The sequence below is a fragment of the Zootermopsis nevadensis genome, unplaced genomic scaffold (assembly GCF_977971745.1).
Source record: "Zootermopsis nevadensis isolate Lab colony 2312 unplaced genomic scaffold, Znev_1.0 Znev_ptg000010l, whole genome shotgun sequence".
Lineage (NCBI taxonomy): Eukaryota > Metazoa > Arthropoda > Insecta > Blattodea > Termopsidae > Zootermopsis > Zootermopsis nevadensis.
The window spans coordinates 9,306,562-9,327,212 of record NW_028259142.1 but is presented as its reverse complement, the minus strand read 5'-3'; the positions used below and the strand labels follow the sequence as shown (position 1 = coordinate 9,327,212).

Below are 20,651 nucleotides of genomic sequence, written 5' to 3'. Positions count from 1 at the left end.
GGTACTTCAGCTTGTCAGAAATATCCGAGAGTACTGGAGAAGTGTGTACTGTTTAAATTCTCTTTGATTAAAGAATGGGTTTATGGTTTATGCGCCTCTTGCGAACAAGCCACTAAAATTCTTCTAACGAAAATTCATAAAATCGTGGAAACAGCTTACTTAATGAAAGGAGCAAAGATACTTCTAGGAATATTTCAGATTTAATATTTAATTGCTCAAAATAAAATCGCACACCATTGGAGAGACATTGTTGTTGCTGATAGCGAACGAAATGTGCGACTGAGAATGGTGAAATCTAAGTCAAAGCACATAAAGCAGTTATTTATTGTTATTGTTATTTCGCGGTACCGCGCCTTAGCCGCGCGGTCTGAGGCATCATGCTTCGGATCGGCGATACGGAATGCGCGCTGGTTCGAGTCTAGGGGGAGGAGAAATTTTCTCATGAGCTTTCGACCAGTGTATGGGACCGGTGCCAACCCAGCATCGTGAGGAAATTGGGGAGCTACAATGGGTAGCGTAATCCAGTCATGAAAACTAGCAATGGCTGGGGGTTCGTCGTGCTGACCACACGTCACCCTATATGTGGTTGGATGATCGTTCACCTCTGCTTAGGCATGTTAACGTGAGGCCAGCAGCCAGCTAGTCGGCTTTGGCTCTGAGAGGGTTGTTACGCCACGGATAAAAGAAATATTTTTACGCGACAAATTGAATTAATGTGAGAAGATATCAAGTAACGATTGTTAATATCATTTGAATGTAGCTGAATATTTCAGCTGAAATCGAAACATTCTTTAATATTTTTTGTTCTGTCGATCGCTCAGGAAGCAATGCGTTCAAAGCTATGAATGTATAAGTGCAGGCCGTATCTGTGCTCATGGACCCGCAGAGTTTAAAGGTTATAAGATAGTTTAGCACGTCTTTAGTATCACGAGACTTTCAATCAAGGAAATATACTGTGTTAAGAACCGATTTAACTCTCGTCTATATGTAATATTGCGCGAGGAAATACAGGCAGACCACAAATCACTTCTGTTGCATTAGAAGGTAAAGTGGTTACCAAGAAATTAAATTAACAAAGGACTAACTGAGCTGAAAAACATAGTACCGAATTTTATATACACATTTTTGATCAGAATTGGTTTGCTGTGTCATATTTATCAGATATATTTGACAAGTTCAACATGCCCAATACCTATTTAAGTGTTCAAATGCTACTATTTTAACCCCCCCCCCTTTTTTTTTTTTTTTTTTTTTTTTTTTTTGCAAATTTTCGATATTCGTCAAAACGACTCTGTGGAAAATCTAATGTGAAATTAGGAGCATAGAAATATTTGTCTCCAGGAAAAGGAATATGAATTCATACAAATTAATCCTCAGTTCCTAAGCAGTCTCACTGAGCTCGACGGTAGTTTTATAAGCATTTTCACTATCGAACTCTTTCGAAGCATGAACAGAACCAAAATCCTTCTGTAGTTAGAGTAGGTGAGAAGATATGTCAGTTACCTCACTATAAAATCACTGTGATCCTTAATGGAATTTGGCTGCGATATAGACTATCCGTTAATACTAAATATGAAGCTCAGCAGTATCTTCCTCATTTTTAGATAAGAATCCGAGACGAATATGTGAAACTCTCATAACTAACCATCGCCAAATTACTACTTCTTGGCACCACATACCTGTGTGAAAAGGTTTTCTTATCAGTGACAATAAGTACGTCGTAGTGCCATAACAACGTTCATCTTGTAAAGTCACTTTATGAATTGCTGTATCAAGCAATCACAATAGGACGATTCATCTGTTCTCAAATTCTAATAACCGTTTAGATTGTATGTTATGAAGCTTTCACGGCAACTAAGTATAATAAATTCTTCTCTGACTACCAGCTGTGTATTGCGGGATTCGAGGAAACAATGGTGTGCACAAACGAATCCGTCAGTCTTGTGTACGTCGTGCTCGGGCATGTGTGGATAATGGAGGAGCAAACGTTGAGATCTGTTATAAAGAAACATCCCAATCCTTACACATGGCAATAAAGACAAACTTTGAAACTTATTTTTGGCTCTTATTTCGACAATTAAACATTTGCGACCCCATGTTCATAGGAATATAGATTACGCACACAAAGTTTGTAAACATAATTTTGACTCACTCTGTATGTCAATGTAATCGCTATCTATCTTACCACTTCGGAGAGCCCTTTTCGCAGCCATGTTCTCGTTCCGGGTGGAAAGGAAGTCTCTCCCCGCTCCGTCGAACTAGTTCCGGGTGGAATGCTGTATAAATGATGCTACTCCCCGCTCCGTCCGTCTTGTTCTAGGTTTATTCCGATCAATATCGTGCCCCAGGTTAATGCGTCAATTTCTATAACCGTCCTTCGTTAGTTGTTAGCTCCAGCTAGCCAGGGACTCAGGGTCGTTCACGGGGATCGAGTGAATAACGAAGAGATAATAATTAACTGTTGATCTAATTATACTTTTATTATGGATTTTCTTCATTACACAACTTTATAAAAATCTTAACCTGTACCGTCAAGAAACTTTCCACGACTCCCCAGACACACTTCCCGAATGCTGCTCTTGGCTTACTCCCCCAAAAAATACCACATGTGAGTCCTCCTCCTACTTTCTCACTTAACACAGCCGACCCTTTCTTTTAAAGAATTTCAGCCAGCTCGCCCTGGCAGCATTACTCCACAGGACTCTAATTTCTGGACGGTTACAGTTGCAACTCTTAAATTAGTTATTCTGTACATAAACTTCATAAATACACTTAATATCCCTCTAATTGAGTTACACATTATCAAATTGATAACGTACAATAGGAAGATGATAAAATTGACGTTTGCTTGACGTCCGATTATTTATTGGAGCTGAATGTCATCCTGATCACTGTTTGGTGATTCAAAAGAACGGAGCAGATTATCATAAGGTAAATAAACCACTCAAAATTTGATATGGACAGATATATTCTCAAGAAAGTAAATGATGCAGAATTTAAAGAACAATATTCGATCGACATTTCAAAATATGGCGCATCTTTGGAATACTTGGATGATAATGTGGACATCCGTAGCATTTATGAAAAGGTTAAAGATAATATATAAATTTAGTTAACGCAAATGTAGGCTGCATTGACTTAAACGAGTACAAAGACAATTTGAAAAAGAATATTGACAGTTATGAGATAAAGAGTAGCAGACTAAATTGGAATGTTTGCAGAAACCAAACCGAATAAATGAAGACATTGTGGAACTAATAGAGTTTTTAGGAAGAAAAGAATAGAATATGTGAAAACAAAATCAATGCGCTTTGAACAAACACTAATAAGAAAAATATTTAAGACCTCTACAGAACCAACTTATTTCGTGGCTAGGAGTCCTTGTGCGCTCAGCTAGTGAACAAATGTCTGCCCTTTAAGGAAAACGGATTTTTGTGACTGTGTTCATAAGAGCCCACGCGCTAATTTATACCCTCACACACTCCCTAAGATAAATTGTAATGTTATCTTCTAATCTCTGCCTGTGTTTCCTGTGTGATATATTTTCTTCAGGCTTCCAAACGAAAACTTTTTATGCATTTTTTATATCCTACATTCGCATTACATACCCCTCCATCTGTCGTATTTCATATCACTAATATTTTTTTGAAAATATTACAAACTACGGAACAGTACATAATGCATTTTTCTTCTTCTTCTCTTAATCTATTTTAGATACAGATATTCTCCTAAGAATTCTCTTCTCGCACACGTTAAATCTTTGTACGCCATTTGAAGTGTGAGGCTAAGTTTTACACTCACTCAAAGCAAAAAATTAAATTATAGTTTTAATCTTTACGATTTTACGTAGAATTTTTCCCGCTTTAAATTTATTCATGAATGCAATTTTAATTTGTCAACTTCTTTCCATGGAAGAAATTAATGAGGATCCTACAGAGAATTGGAATTGATTGGAGAGATAGAAGACTAATCAAAAACCTGTACATGCAGCAAAAAGTCAAAGTGAGACTGGACTCAGGAGACACCAACAGCGTTGAGATAGGTAGAGGTTTAAGACAGGGATGCTGCTTATCACCAATTCCTTTTTAACCTGTACGGGGAATGGCTTGCCAAGGAAGCTCTGGAGGGAACAGGAGACTTCAAAATTGGAGGAAGAGTGATAAAGACTGTAAAGTATGCAGACGACTTAGTACTATTGGCGAAGGAGAAGGAGGAATTACAGAACATGATGGACAAGTTAGTGGAAACAGGTAGAGAGTATGGAATGGAAATCAACATTGAAAAATCAAAGGTAATGAGGATAGCACCGAGAGCAGAACCATTGAACGTTGTAATTGGAAACCAACAGATGGAGAATGTGGAGCATTTCAAGAACTTGGGAAGCATAGTCACGACGGACGCCCTATGCACCAAGGAAGTAAAAGCAAGGATAGCCATGGCCAAGGCAGCTTTCGTCAAGAAGAGGATACTTCTCACTAGCAAGTTGGGCTTGAAGATGAAGAAGAAACTAGTGAAGTGTTACGTTTGGAGTGTCGCGCTGTATGGAGCAGAGACTTGGACACTCAGGAAGAAGGAACAGAAATACCTGGAGAGTTTCGAAATGTGGTGTTGGAGAAGAATAGAGAAGATCAGGTGGACAGATCGAGTGACCAACGAAGAAGTATTGAGGAGAGTCAACGAGCAAAGAAGCATTCTGCAGGCGATTACACGAAGGAAAGCTAACTGGCTGGGACATATTATGAGAAGGAATGGATTACTGAGTGATATCACCGAAGGCCAGGTTGAAGGAAAGAGAGGACTAGGAAGAAAATTGATACAGCTAACCGACGACCTTAAACAAGGAAAGAAGATGACGTTCCAGGAATTAAAGCGAGAAGCCGAGAATAGGGACAACTGGAGAGCTCTTTTTGGGCAGAGCAATGGACCTGTCGTAAGACAGAACACTTAATAATAATAATAATAATAACTTCTTTCCAGATGTTCGAAATACGCAATATTTTCTAAGAATGTATTAGCTACCTTTATACCGTGAATAGGTAGTGTAGTCCGGTGACATATTCTCTGTTTTTACTTGCCAATTTATTTCCCACTTGAACAGTTATGCCTGTCTTGTTTTACTATACTTCCGTGTGTACGTTACCGATGAAAGGCAACTCAAATACGCCTGTGTGAGTATTTTAAAAAATTCCAATATATATATATATATATATATATATATATAATAAGTTGCATTTTAATTGCTTATATCACGTAAAGAAAAGAAATGCAACTCCTTGCTTGAGCAGGGCACTATAAAATTAGCACTGAGATGGCCACTTAATAATCTAAATTTAATTTTTGAATGTGGTATAAGTTAATCCGTGTAAGAATGTGGAAATGATAGGATGATTTTAAAATGAATTGTAGTGAGATATGTTGTGAGGGCGGGTGGTGAATGGAATAAAATCAAGATCACTACATAAAGTCATGTTTTTGTATTAGCGGTATTGTATCATCGAGTCTTTTACGAAAGAATTATTTGTAAACTGGAAGCCTACTTTTCTGTTAACTCTCTGTCATTGGGATCCAGTTGTAATAAGCCGCTCGGATTAATGGCTGGATAAATGTGTAAGTCATTTAGCCTAAATACCTCACGTCTTGCAGAACAGCGTCCTTGGCTCCTTCGATGGTGAAGTTCCGAGCAGCGATTGTAATTCCTGAATCCCGGACTACTACCTCTTCGACAAGGACTGGATCTAGGATAGGCCTAAAAATCAGTGTCTTATTTAAAATGAGCATTTATGATTAATGTGAAACTAGCCACATAAACAGTTTCTCAATTTACCAGAAGATGAATCTCTTGATTTTCCTTTAAACATCCTTTAATTGGCTGAATGAACTTCCTATTACGGTCTTCTAATAAAATCACAAAGTGTCGAGTCGCGTTTGTCTTTGCATCATGATCGTTATTCTCTAGGTGTCCAAAATCACAGTCTCCTTATATTTTCAGGTCGGCAGGCTGCTTATTGAAACATTTCTCACATCTTTAATGTATAGCCTGTTAGTATCAAACATTATTTTGGAAAAAAATACAAAAGGCTACAGTGGCTTCGATAGTACAATGGAGAGAATGAGACAGTTACCTTTGAGAAGTCTAGGAATAGCCTCTCTGCCGTGCTTCAGCGCGCAGTCGCTGAACTTTGGGTCAGTTTGGAGCAGGGTTTTTAATATAGTAGTTGGCTGAAATGCAGTAAAAATATGAAGGTAGTTGATTCATAAGATTGAACAAAGTAAGCACACAGTAGGTGTTATTAACGTAACTTATTTTTCTACATAATCGTCCACTAAATGATGATTACTCTGAACTGCATGTGTGAATGACAGTTTATTGTTTCAGAATTATTATATAACGTTGAATTTTACAGAAACGTTTTGAGTAGATATCATAAATTTGTAGAGATGGTGCATTTAAGTTACATGGAAACGTGTTAATAAAGCCTTGTAATTAATGTTTTTTGACGAATCTGTTTCCAATTTAGGCAAGGAGGTTTGCTATCCACAGAAAATGTTGCGGTAGTTCCTTAATACATTCACGACCGCTTCCAAATTGCCATCATACCACCCCTCTAATACATTTCTACAGGTCGACACTACACAGCGTGTAGAATTGAAACAGCGTAGTTAAATGACCCGACAATTCGCCACGATCGGAGCTCATAAGAATGCATCATTGTTCCTTCAGATATGCTGGAGAGAGTGAGAATATTACATGCATACCTGCTGACAGAATTACGGCGCATACACTGGTTTGTTGACAATGATTGCAAAGCTTGACAGTTTTCTGAAAGTTAAGAAGAACGTAACTGGAAATACATATTAAATTTACAGAGTTCCCACTTACGTTCACATTTTATTTAAAATGCGTCTAGCCCTCAGTCTTACATAACCACCCTCATCGTAAATACCGTAAGCTAACACATAGCTAAACGTAAAGAAATCTAATCCAACCTAATCTGACCCAGATTCGTCTGGACCCTATGAGACATATTGCCTCTCTTGGGGCTCTCTTACACTGGTTAACCTCCGCTCCATAAGGGCATCGCCGTCTCTGTTAGGTACATGGCCCCACAAAAGGAATTTCCACATGGGGTTTGTTTCCAGTCTTGGACCTTGGTCACATTGGCTATTATAGTTCAATTGGTTAACCCGTCTTAGTGATCACTTTGTTTACCTTGGTTACCATAGTTACAATTGTTATCTTAGTTGCCAAGGTTGCCTTAGTTTTTATGGTCACCATCTTATTTTCATTTTGGTTGCTACAGGTATATCCATAAGACTTTACCATAAAAGTAGGAATAACTTCATGATTTCAGTAATTCAGTGCAGTCAGTGATAGGAAATCCTTTGGAGAAAATTGAAATATGAAACATAATGAACAGTACTAGCATACTTATCCACAATTGACTGATGTAATATGATCCATAAATTATTTTAGCTGAAACGCTATTTCCTTAAATCAAATTTTAGTCATAACTGTCATTGATTATCGTATAGATCAGCGGCTGCCGAACTGAGAATTGAATCGCACTGAAATGTAGTCATGTTGACCTTGCTAAGAAATAGACCGGACGTACTCCCTCTCCTTCTAAAAGTACGATAAACACGACGCGGTGCAAGTTGATTGCATCTGCTTGGAAATTTGTCTCTGAACATTCGCTTGGAAGCCATGAGTGAGATTGGAGAATTAAATTGGAGGATACGAATCAGATAGAAAGATTCAGGGTTCTATAAAAATAATACGGCACTGAAGGTTTTGGAAAGAACGTAAAATAGTAAGGGCAGTTTTATTCGTGGTGTATCTTAAAAGTGATGCTGACAGAACTGTTAAAGATGACGGGTATATACAGTATGAAACTTGAATTATTTGCACGTAGTTGATTTTCATTGTCTTTTTGGGTACTGATGAATACTAACTGTGACGCGTTTAACCTTGCTGCTCCACTGCAGAATTCATAAATGAAGAAAACCGGTTTCAAATCCGATTTTATGCTTAACGAAAGAACAATAGTTCTGTATGGCGATGACTGTTTGACCCAGAAGAAAATTTATGCATTTTTTGAATATTAAATAAAAAAATAAAAAAAAAGATTTTGTGCAGGTTGCCTGTCGCCTTTGGGAAAACACGACAGACAGACGATTTCATAATGCATGGCTTGTTATATGCGTTGTTCTCTGACCGACGTGAAATTATCCGACATTTATCCTATTTCGTTGGAATCTAAAGGTGTATCACCGTTATCAAAAAATCCCCACAAAATCGGTAGACAGTCCAATTTAGATTTTTGATTTTCTGAGCGAACAAACGTCGCAGTCCAGTAATTAGATCTCCTACTTCGTATTTCATATGCCCCGGATTAAAATCTACATTTCCTGACCATCTACCCCGGCTGAAGTCATTCTTGGTTTTCTTCAGTCCTTCCAGGACATTGACAGGATAACACCTTAGCCACATCTTCCTTCCGCATCCTTTGCCATTCATTATTCCCTGCTCTCCATATCGCTGGATGAATTTATAAACGTCGTTAAGTAAACAAAGTCATCCCGAGCTCCCAATTGATGAACTGTAATTCCTGTCATCCGTTTGACGTATTAAAAGTCTCTTCAATTTCAAAAAGTTCGAGAAGTTGTACCAAGCCCTTCTTATGTACCGAGGCGTTATTTTCCCAGTGCCACTCCATTAAGGCAGTGATCAGTCCTCCTTGTTGTATTCATGTCGCCATTTCACGCCTTGAAAATGTCATAATTCTGAATCATTACTAGATGGTTGGAAATTTGAATAAATTAAATTGTTTATGTCCTTGCGTATTGAAATGCCATAATTACTTTACATGTGCTAAATTTATAATGCTGAATAACCTGATTTACATTTATCAGCATTTAAAAAGAGCTTGTCAGATACATTTTACGACCGTTGGAATCTTTCATACCAATTACGTTAAATTCTAAACCGGAAGACCTTGCCACGTTATTCTTATTTTGAAATTAGTTCATTTAATTTTTTTGTGTTACTAAGTAGCACGTAATTGTTAATATAGGACCACATTGCAGGCTTGTTTAATCTATGATTGACTTACCTTAAAATTCTAAATCTTTTTAATTATTGATTTTGCTTTCACCTATTTATCTTAATCTGACCCATATACAGCGTGTATACATTAAATGTATGCCACTTTAACATTGCTCTTGAACCAAAAGCTCAATAATGAAAGATAAACGCATTTGTACAAGTAACATGATCAAGTTAATAATTAGTTAATGAGTTTCCACATCTTTCCACCTGAAGAACAACACTCACGGTTATTAAAATGGCGTCTCAAGTAAGAAAGCTACATTGAATTGTTTATCACGAGTGTAGGTAGTATAAATACTGCTTGACAACAGCCAAATAAGGCTAATAACAGCCAAGCACTAAACCAGAGTACAGGATAAATGTAATAAATAATTAAATTCATTTCAATAATAATAAAAGTAAAATATTACATTTAAATACAAAAACAAACAAATTAAACAAAATATATAAATGTACCATATTAATAATAATAATAATTCAATTCATTTATTGAATGATTTTTCACAAGTAAATGGCTTAAATACGATACCTAAGTAATATAATTCAATTCAATAATACTAAAAACACATTAAAAAATAAAAAACAGAAAAAACTTACAAATTTAAATACCAGAAAATAATATGCAGTCAGCACAGCAAGTAAACATAATAAATGAGGTCTAAATAATAATAATAATTCAATTCAATTGAATTCATTTATTTAAGTGCTTGACAACAGCCAAAAAGGTCAATAACAGCCAAGTACTAAACCAAAGTCCAGAATAAAATACTCATATAATTAAATTCATTTCAATAATAATAAAAGTAAAATATTACAAATATAAAAACAAACAAATAAATGAAACTAGATATATAAATATACCATATTCTATTCAATTCAATACTTTTTATTATTTATTTTTATTAATAATAATAACAATTCAATTCATTTATTGAATAATATTTTACAAGTAAATGGGCAAAATACGATACCTAAGTAATATAATTCAATTCAATAATACTAAATAAAAACATTAAACAATAAAAAACAGAAAAAAGTTACAAAAACTCGGGGTGTGGCTGTGTCGGGGACACGGCCGTGGGTTTTACGTGAATACGTCTGCGTTAGCGGGTAATATTTTCTTTGGGATATAGGAATGAAATGAAAGTAACGAAATGGATACATGGCTTTTATTTAGCATAACAAATATACAGAGTCTTCAGACATTCCGACGTTCCAGAAGCCGTCTCACTCGTTCCGCCACGGACATGGCGGTACTGATCGATGGCTGATTAGACGACCTTTCCGATGAGATGCGTTGCTTGTATTTCCTCTGGGCTTTTCGGTGAGTATGGGCCGACATCAGACAGTTTAAATTTTTCACGACTTATTTTTGATTTGTCAACAACAAATATTTTACAAAGTTCATGGCTTAAATCGACAGATCTAGACGTGATCTTTCGTTTGGCACCAAATACAGCGCAATAGCACATCGGAATCGCTAGATATACTGCCCGTAATTTTCGCCCACGCCCAAAATGGCCGCCAGTCGCCGCAGGCACCCCACCGCGCCTCGCACATGCGCGGCGTCAACTCAAGGTCATGCTCGCATCGTAGTCGTATGCCCAATTGAACGAGACATTTATTTCAATCGTGTTATTAGTCACGAAGTTATAGTGTCGGAATGGATCACCCTGCAAATGTTACATCGCCGTTTCCGTTCTGGTAACCCATATGTCGGTCTGATTTTAAAGACGTATTCACGTCAAAATTAAATACCACAAAATAAGATGCAGCCATCACAGCAAGCAAATATAAGAAATGAGGTCTAAATACTACTACTACTACTAATAATAATAATAATTCAATTCCTTTATTGAGTGTTTGCCAACGGTAAAAAGCCATTGACAGGCAAACATTAATACAAAGATACAAATTAGATAAAAAGAAAATAATCTACCTAAGTAAACACTAGTATAAACGTAAAAAACTAATAAAATAGAAGGAACAAAATAAAAGCAAAAATCAAATTAAAACAAATAACTAAGCTATATCTAAACTAGGCCACTCTCTAAATTATTTCTCTTAATGAGAAAGTGCCCTTAAAAAAACAATGTTTATACCAAACACGCCCAAAAATTTACATACGTCATTTGCACCTGTCTGAAGGACTATGTCTTAGCGCACTGATCACACTAAACGTAGAAAATTTTCTTATTTGCCTTGACGGCACACGAATACCAACAGTGTCCATGATGGAATTGCAATTTATTTTGCCCTTAAATACATTAATAAGAAATAAAGCATCAAGATGCCGTCGTCTGGTATAAAGTGTTCTGAAATTTAAAGCAGTTAAAATCAATTCGTATTTACGTGTAATATTAAACGGAAAAAACCGGTAATTGCACAAACTGGCAAATTTCTTTTTTATATTTTCTAATGTATTAGAATCTGTCTGTGTAAGATTATTCCATACAACTAAACCATACTCAAGCTTTGACAGCATTATATAAAACAACAAGACTGCCTAAAGAGGAAAAATTGTATGTAATAAAACGAATGAGCCCTAAGGTCCTTAGTGCCTGTGTATGAACAAAATTTACATGGCAATGAAAGTATAGCTTAGTGTCTAACAAGATACCAAGATCTTTTATACATTCAGTACGGAAAATTAAGACATCACTGACAAAGTAGTTAAAATGAATACTGTTGGTTTTCCGTGAAAGATATAATTTTGGTCTTCTCAATGTTGAGTTCCATATTGTTAACATCGCACCACTGACGTACAGAATCAATATCTGCTTGAAGAACTTTACAGTCATTCACCGATTTTATATCACAATATAGTTTCAAATCATGAGTAAATAAGAGATATTTAGAATACTTAATTTTGTCACAAAGGTCGTTAATAAAACATTAAATAAGAGAGGTCCCAAGGTAGAGCCTTGCGGCACTCCAGATAACACCGAGTAATAGGAAGAAGACTGTCCTAAAATGCGAACAAAGTCAGATCCAGTTCAAAAATAATTTTGGAACCACTTGACGTAAGGAGAAGATAGTCCAAAATTATTAAGCTTTTTCAAAAGAATAAAATGAGGAACTGAATCAAAGGCCTGCCTAAGATCAAGATACACAGAGTCGACCTGTCCCTGTGAACAAACAGACAGCTGAACATCATTTTGGTAGGTAACTAAATTAGTTACCGTAGATTTTGATTTACGAAAACCATGCTGACTGGGGTGTAATTTGAATTTCAAATAAAATGAAATATGATCGTGAACAATACTTTAAAATTTTTTGGAAAAAATATTTAAAATCTAAATAGGCCTGTAGTTAGAAACTATGGCGCTGTTACCTTTCTTAAAAATAGGCACTACAGCCGCTTGCTTCCATGATAAGGGAAAATTCCCACCAAATAAACTAAGGTTAAATATGTGGTGTAAGAGAGTAGTTAATATCTCCGTACAACCTTTTATATTGAAATTTAGAATCTCATCAAGTCCGACACATTTCGTCGAACGAAGACGATTAATCGCCCGTTTGACATCAGCATCGGAGATGGATATAATATTAATGAAACCAGAGCAGGTGTAACCAGAATTATTCTGAGTATTACCAAAAGAAAAAGGTTTAAAAACAGAGGAAAATAATAATAATAATAATAATTTCCTTGATTAGCTGAGTCACCGTAAACCTCTCAAGGACTTTTTCTATCCACACGCATTTTTTGTGACCTCCAAATCAAACCTACGTTTAACCCCATATAATGACTTCGAGACAACAATCAGTACGCCGCCTTCACGTTTATTATTGGAAGTAAAATAGTCTCTGTCAACACAAAATACGTAGTGAGAATCAGGAAATAAATTAGAACTTAATATAGTGTCATCAAGCCAGGTTTCCATAATGCAAAAATTTCTGAACTTGTTAGCATAAACATTGCCAAAAAAAATCGCAACATTTTGTCCGCAGACCCCTGATATTTTGATAAAAAATATCAAAATCACAGTAGTCCAAAGCCATAGTCATAGGGGAACAGAGCCTTCCTCAGGCACAATAGGTATATTACCAGCAGATAAAGCACCTACTCTAATAGTTTTACCAGGAGTGCGGAAAGAATGCACTTGATCAGGAGTTAATTTACCATAAAAGGGGGCAATAAGGCACCAATTCGGCCACACACCAGTGTTATTAATTAAAGGAAAGTTATCTTCTTTAACTAAAACATGAAATGACGCATATGAGTCAAATTTAGTTTTAAGTCTGGTGCAGACCAGCATCTTAAGACAATTGCTCTTTAAGCGCTCTTTCCACATCAATAGATGTAACCTCTGGACTAAAGCGGAAACAAACAGATCCTTAGACTTTTCCCTTTCAGAAACAATTGGAAGTGCGACACAGTTACGTACTCCAATCAAAGATTGACGACGATGCTGGCCGCTGGTGTTACCTGAGAAGTCTTCTTGTGAGTAACTGTAATAAAACCATCAGAGTCCATTTGACCTGGAACTTCCTTGCTAAGCAAGCCAGTTAATGCAACATCCTTGTAACATTTAACTCCTGACTCGGCAGAAGTCTGGGAAAAGTTTTGTGCTGATAAGCCGTAACAACTTCCTTTCTGGGTTTGGAACCTGGCAAGGAGGACAATGATCCCTGTTGTTGCGATTTGAGCTGCTTGGGTTGATGATCCACTAGACCTCGCAGTTCTGTAATTTCAGCCATAAGGACTGTGTTATCACTTTTAAGAAGGGTAACATCCTCCCACAATTTATTTACACTCTTTACCAACTATTTAATCAGGTCAAGTGCACAGACCCCATTTAGACGTACATGGAACTCTGACGCTGGGAAATTTATGATAACATTTTCTCCAACACTTAACAGCAGGACCACATTACATATACAGGTCATACATAAAAAAAGATGTTAAAGAGTACATAGGACATTACACATACATACGCACTCATACACACAGTGACAGCTACTTTAAGCTGCATGAGACACAGCTGCACTCTTGTGAGAATGATTTTAGCAGGAGTTGCAGTTAGCTCTTGGCGATGAGTCAGTCGTTGAGCTCTTCCAGTAGTCGGATAACGACACTTGCGTTCCGGTGAATCATTAAACTCTCAGTATTTAAAATATTTGGTAACCCAGTGATGAAAGATAGACATTTTGGGCACAAGAGAAGAAATGGCTGCATTAGCACCTTTTAGGCACAGTAGCAGTGAGACTGCAGCTGCTGCTTGAACGAAAATGAATGGTCGGAATTTATATTTTGTTGCTGTACGTTATACAACAGTGGTCTTGGGGATAAAGAAAAGGCCGCCATGCTAATTTGAGTGGGTCGCCTAAATACTAGCTGACATTTTATTTTTACAACTTATTGAAGCAGAAACGTGACACTTGAAACTAGAGGAGTATGCACGGAGGCAGAAATCGCATGATGAAGTATGTAAGGCAAGCAGAGCGTGCGAAGAGAGACAAAGAGTAAAGCGAATCCATCAAATGTAGGAACATTACAATAAATTAGGCCATTTCAATCTCCTCCGAACTTTATGTAACACGTGTGATGATTTTCATTCATTCATTTCTGATTTTACTTCTGAACTTCTGAACAGATGAAAAAGTCCACAGTATGCTGTACGTGGTGAAATTCTACCAACTGCAAGAAATCTCCGTCTCCTTCGAACAAAAACTTGTAGAAATGCGAACACACTTGAGTTTCATGAAAACAGCAATTATAACTTCCACACAAGTACTTCTAACACAATTTGAAATCTCAAATTTAATTTCTAAAAACAGAAAAACTAATAACATTGCAGGGTCATTGTGGCTACCGATAGATGCCAAAATGTGTATAATTATGCATGGTGAATTCTAGGACTTCGCACTTGAAGCAGTTTTTATTTTGGATACGACAAAGTAAATGTAATATTCTCGCCTGCATCTTTAATAGAAAAACTAATATTACGTGATGTTCTACATAATTAATTAGTGCTGAAACCGGCCGTAAATTTCGTGAACTCTGTAAAAGCTCGTCCTTTATATCTAGTTTATTGTGCGAGGAAATACAAGCACAGCACGAGTTACCTCTGTTGTGTTTGGTTGTAATATAATTATCAAAAGGTAAAGTTCTTAAACGTCCAGTTGAGTTGATATGACAATTAAGTAGTTTCATACAGGACTATATGAACAGCTGTTTTTATAAGAACTGTCTTGCTCTTCTTCGGAAATGTTCGGTGTCTCTTCGTACATGCAACCACTACAGGTCTTTTGGGAGGAATGCCTTATTTACCCTTAACTTGACCATATTTAACCTGCCTATCTTAAACTTCCATAACTCCGAAGAACCCAAAACTTTTTCTGCATGGTTAGAGAACTCCCTTGCTTTCTGTAATGCAAAACATTTGCATAGTTGCCGCATAATGTGTGTTTACAAACCACCATCATGATCAGACCACTTTCCTTAATGTATCTTGACTAAAGTGTAGTCTTTCTGGACAAACTTTAGTGATTTTAGAAGTGAATGTCTCCTGCAAACGTCATGTTTTATCCGTACTCAGATACTTCTTAATCTAAACCAGTGGTATTTAACCTCGGGTACGCGTACCCCCGGGGGGTACGCGAAGACAGCTTAGGGGGTACGTGAAATTTAAAAAAATATATATTATTCTATGATAAACACTGAATAATCAATAATGTAATTTATTTAATTTATTTTAGATGTAGATTATATACTATGCATAACTTGAATTACGCACGAACAACTTTGGGGGTACAAAGTTGAAGAGAAATTATATCTTTTGGTACGCGAACAAAAAAGGTTGAATACCACTGATCTAAACTACCAAAAAGGCCTACGAATTACACTTTATTTCATATATGGAATATATTAAACAACGCTAATTCTAACACAAATAATAATGACAAAAAGTAAATAATTCCAAACACACCAATAAAAAGTAATATAATCTCCTAAACTGAGTTAGCAAAATTTAGCTGGTCACTAAAGATTTTTTTTTATTACTCTTCTGTCTGAGGACAGGTCCGTTTCCTCGGCAGATAATCCAGAAGTGGTTTGCCATTGCTTTCTTCTGTATGATGAATGTGAAATAATTGTTGGGATGCCACGGAGAAACCTGGGAAGCCCCGGAGGAAAAGTCCGTGATACCTGGACCAAGGCCTTGCCCAACACAAGTTATAAATTCGGGCACCACCGGGAATCGAACCCGGGACCCCCAGGATTACAAGGCCAGCGTTCTAACCGCTAGACCACGTTGGCGGTCTCACTAAAGATATAAACAGTTTTTGTTACTGAAATGTCTAGATCAAAATGGTTTAAATTAGTTAAAATCTTCCGCCTCCGATAATCACTGATAGACAGACGGTGGCCTGCTCTGTACGATGGTGAGGTGATTGCTTGAAATGGCGTCGTCCCGTGTTGCCTAGCGAAATACTTTGGGGAGCGCAAACTTTAATTTTCTACATGGTGTTCCTTCCAGGAGTTTGATAAAGAGATTATGTGCTCAGAGCGCCGATTTATTTAAGAGGAAATCTGAAAGCTAATTAAAGCCGTATTTACATGTGAAATGGCTGCCTGAATACACAGGTTATTTAGTAATACATAATTGAAAATGAAATCTGTAAAGTTTGATTTCATATATTGTTTGGTAGAAATGTTATCAATAAGAACAAGAAAAAAAACTGAAAGACTCTGAATCTACGTTCAATACACTACATTTGACAAAGTCAACTGAAACATTATCTATTCAAAATTTATATATAAATCTTTTTGTCTTTCTGACAATTTTTTTTGGATTCCTCACAGGGAAGACACATATAAAAACCTTTCTACCTGTGACAGCATGGAAGTGTTTGTCATTGTGTGTAATACAAGGCAATCATTTAAATGTAAAATAGTTATGGTGGGATAATATCTTTTGTACTTCAATGATGGCGTTAAGGAAAGTGTTTGAGAATCACTGACAGCTGTTCACCGACGGTTGAAAGCACTATCAATGAGAAATTACTAGGGATAGGCATGGAGGAAGGCGGTTGTGGCCTACTTTTAAGGCACAATCATGGATTTTGTCCGGAGGGACTGAAGAATATCATGAAAACTTCCAGTAAAGATAGCCGGTCACTCGGCTCATACGTGTACGTTAGACCTCACGAATTTTGCAGTGGATTGACAGATAATTACCCACGATACTTGGTTGAAAGTTTTGAATCATACTTTAGTTTTCACAAAGCGATTACGATGTCTACAGAACTCGTATAAATTGATGGTAATTGCAGTGGAATATGGATGAATTAAGAGAGAAGGAACCCTGGAGAATTTAACAAACAGCTACTGCGCAAAAATATAAATAGGGTGTGTCACGAATGTCCTTGAAATCAGTACACCGAATCACCTTGATAGTCCAGTCTGCTCAGTTTTTATATTTAAAGTGCTTTATAACGTCCTCAGTCTAAATTATCTCCTTGTATAGACAGGTCGTATAAAATAGCAGGTATAATTATATTGTTACTTCGCATTTCGTGTCTGGAGTTCAGTTTACAACCAAGGCTTTCGGAGGTTGAGCCAATTTCAGCTTTGCTAACTATCCAGCATTTTGTCAAACATTACCGTTTTCATCATCAGGGTGAATATGTTAATATTGAAACGTGGGTCGGTGTTGCGACCTGGATTATCAACCCTGATTTATTCACGTCAAATTAAATCAGTTACAGTGGTCTGCACATACAGTCAACTCTCTACAACAACACACACACACACACACACTCTGTCCTTCGAGTTCGGCGCTCTTCACACTCTTCTCCTATGCGTCGGCCCGTAGCACCCCACTGGACACACGCTGGCTCCTCGGCCGCCACGGTCCACAGCTCTGTTCTTTCCACACTCATTGCTTATCGCTTGCCACCAATGTCCGCAACAGCATATCGCTTGCAACTCACTACTACATCCTGACTCACACCTCTGCTCTTTCCACACTCTCCTTCCGAACTCTTTTTCCAACAACCCTTTTTAACACTATCCCTTTCCAAACACTCTAAAGCAACTAACCAACCAACCAAAAAGCTAACTGAGGGCGGAGTCCTGCGCAAGCGCAAACATCGTCCCTACCTAGGTGAAACCATTCCTGCGCACAAGGCGCATTCCTGGAAATTGTAAACGGTCTTAATAAAAAAACGGAAATTTTGCTAAAGCTAACGGGGTTTCGTCGTGGCGGGATCCTCGATCATTCAAACTGGGATCTGTTGCTGCTGATGGGAGGTTATCCCATCAGGCAAGTTGTCCAAAAGAATTTGGTTGGTTGGATCTCTGGGGTTTGAACCCAGAGAGGGAGGGGCCGTTTCGGCTGAAGGCCTCTGCGGCAAGGGGGGAAGATCACTTCAGCTGATGGCCTCCATGGTCGGCGGGGGGGAGGGTGGCGGGCCGTGCCCCTATTAAATTATACCCTGGCATTCGCCTTACAACTGAGGAAAGCATGGAAAACCTCAATCAGGGTAGCCGAGTAGTCTAACCACTCGTTGTGCCGATTTGGCCGTCTTTTGGGGACGGCCTCGGCTGGCCTGCTCAACATCGGTCGCCCTCGGTTGCCCTTGGGCGACCTCTGGCAGCCCTCGTTCGGCACGAGTGCCTCCCGAGTTACCGAACTAAGGGGTTCCCCACACCAGCTAACCTCGAGTCAAATCTCTCAGTCAGTGCTCTGATGTGGTCGGCAAAGAAAGGGATCCCCAGATCCTCATGTATTTGCCTGTTACTAACGTACCAGGGCGCGTTAGTAACAATGCGAAGACACTTGGATTGCAGAACTTGCAGCTTCCGGACGTGGCTGCGGGCAGCTGACCTCCAGATCGGGCATGCGTAATCCATCTTGGGACGGATGAGCTGCTTATAGAGCAGCACACCGTTCCTGATAGACAGGCCACTTCTCCTATTGATGAGCGGGCCTAGCACACTTAATCGTTGGGCCGCCTTCTTTCCCACCTGGTTGACGTGCGCCGACCAGGTAAGCCCGGCGTCAAGGATGACCCCCAGATACCGCGCTGTTTTGACCCATTCGATCGGCTGTCCGAGAAACTGCACTGCTCTGGGCTGTTGGATGTGTCTTCTCGCCGAAACGAAGAGGACCGCGGTGCTCTTCGAGACGTTGATAGCAATCCTCCAGGCCCTTAGCCAGAGCTCAAGTCTACTGAGGTAGGTCTCCAGATACCTGACGAGAAGCGTTGGGCTACGGGAAGTGACTACTAGAGCCGTGTCGTCCGCGTACTGTGCTAACTCGACGTGGCGGGACGGTGTGGGTATGTCGTTGACATATAGACTGAAGAGCACAGGGGAGAAAATTCCGCCCTGCACAACTCCAGCCTGCATGGCACGACGTGTGGACGTAGCCGATTGGAAGGATGTCTGGAATGTCCGGTCAGCGAGGTAGGAAGAGATGGTTTTTACCAAGTACGACGGGAAGTTGAGGACGGTCAGTTTGTATAGGAGGCCTTGGACCCAGACTGTGTCGAAGGCTTTGGCCACGTCCAGGAAAACCGCGCCGGTTAGCCGCTTCTCATCAAGGTTTCTGTTGACCCTTTCGACGAGGCGAGCCAGCTGTAACGACGTGCTGTGACTGGGTCGAAACCCAAACTGCTCATCGCGCAGCAGCCCACGTTCGCTGACCTCTTGTAGGACCCTCTTTAGGAGGATCTTCTCGCAAAGCTTGCCGACCGAGTCGAGAAGACTGATGGGTCTATAGGAAGAAGGTAGCGTAGGGTCCTTCCCCGGTGTCAGTATGGACACCACGCGAGCGTGTTTCCATGCCGAGGGGAAGTGCTGCCTGCGGAGGACCGCGTTGAACACTTTCGTGAGAAACGTTACCGTGCGTCGTGCGAGATGTCTCAGGACCCTGTTCGGTATACCGTTGGGGCCCGGAGCCTTGCCAAGCTTGAGTCCCTTGATGGCCTGGGCGACCTCCGAGGGACTGGTTAATTTTGGTTCATTTGCGGGGGCATACTCGTATGCTCGCATCGCCTCGTTAACCATGTCAATTGCAGCCGGGTCCGACGGGTTGTCTACCGGCTAGAACTGGACCTCAAGGCTGTCGGCCAGTGCTTCTGCCTTCTCGGGGTTCGAGAGAGCCAGTCCTCCCGGCACTAACAAGGGGGGCGACGGAGTGGGGACTCGCCACACCCGCTTGGTCATCTTCCAAAGCGACTGGTCCTCGCAGCCCAAGGATTCGAGCGTGTCGCTCCACTGTTCGTTCCGCCACTCGTTGAGACGATAGTTCACCGACCTCTGGAGTCGATTGACCTGGGTCTTAAGAGCGGGGTCCTTCGTGACCTGCCACCGCCTCCTCAGCCGGTTCTTCAGGCGTATTTCATCCCGAATACTAGCGGGCAGAAGCGGTCGCCTGTCAATGCGGGGTCGAAGCTTGGGAGCGGACGTTGCTGTGGCTTCCAGGATAGCACTGGTCAGCTCCTCGACGCGCATTTCGATTGCCTCCTCGTCGTTTACCACGGGGTTCCCCGGGAGTCTGCTTTCGAGCCAAGCCTGGAATGCAGCCCAGTC

The 20,651-nt window shown here is 39.3% G+C and overlaps 2 long non-coding RNA genes across 2 annotated transcripts in view; one reads left to right on the top strand and one right to left on the bottom strand.

The window, feature by feature from the left end:
- LOC110839937 (uncharacterized) overlaps window positions 1–20,651 on the top strand; it is a 193,530-nt gene that overhangs the window by 152,401 nt on the left and 20,478 nt on the right. The gene's annotated exons all lie outside the window — the stretch shown is intronic.
- LOC147874238 (uncharacterized) lies at window positions 5,432–9,340 on the bottom strand. The gene is made up of 4 exons (XR_015534431.1): window positions 9,114–9,340; window positions 6,757–6,820; window positions 6,123–6,219; window positions 5,432–5,746 (listed from the first exon to the last, which is right to left on the bottom strand). It is a non-coding gene; the product is annotated as an uncharacterized LOC147874238 (long non-coding RNA).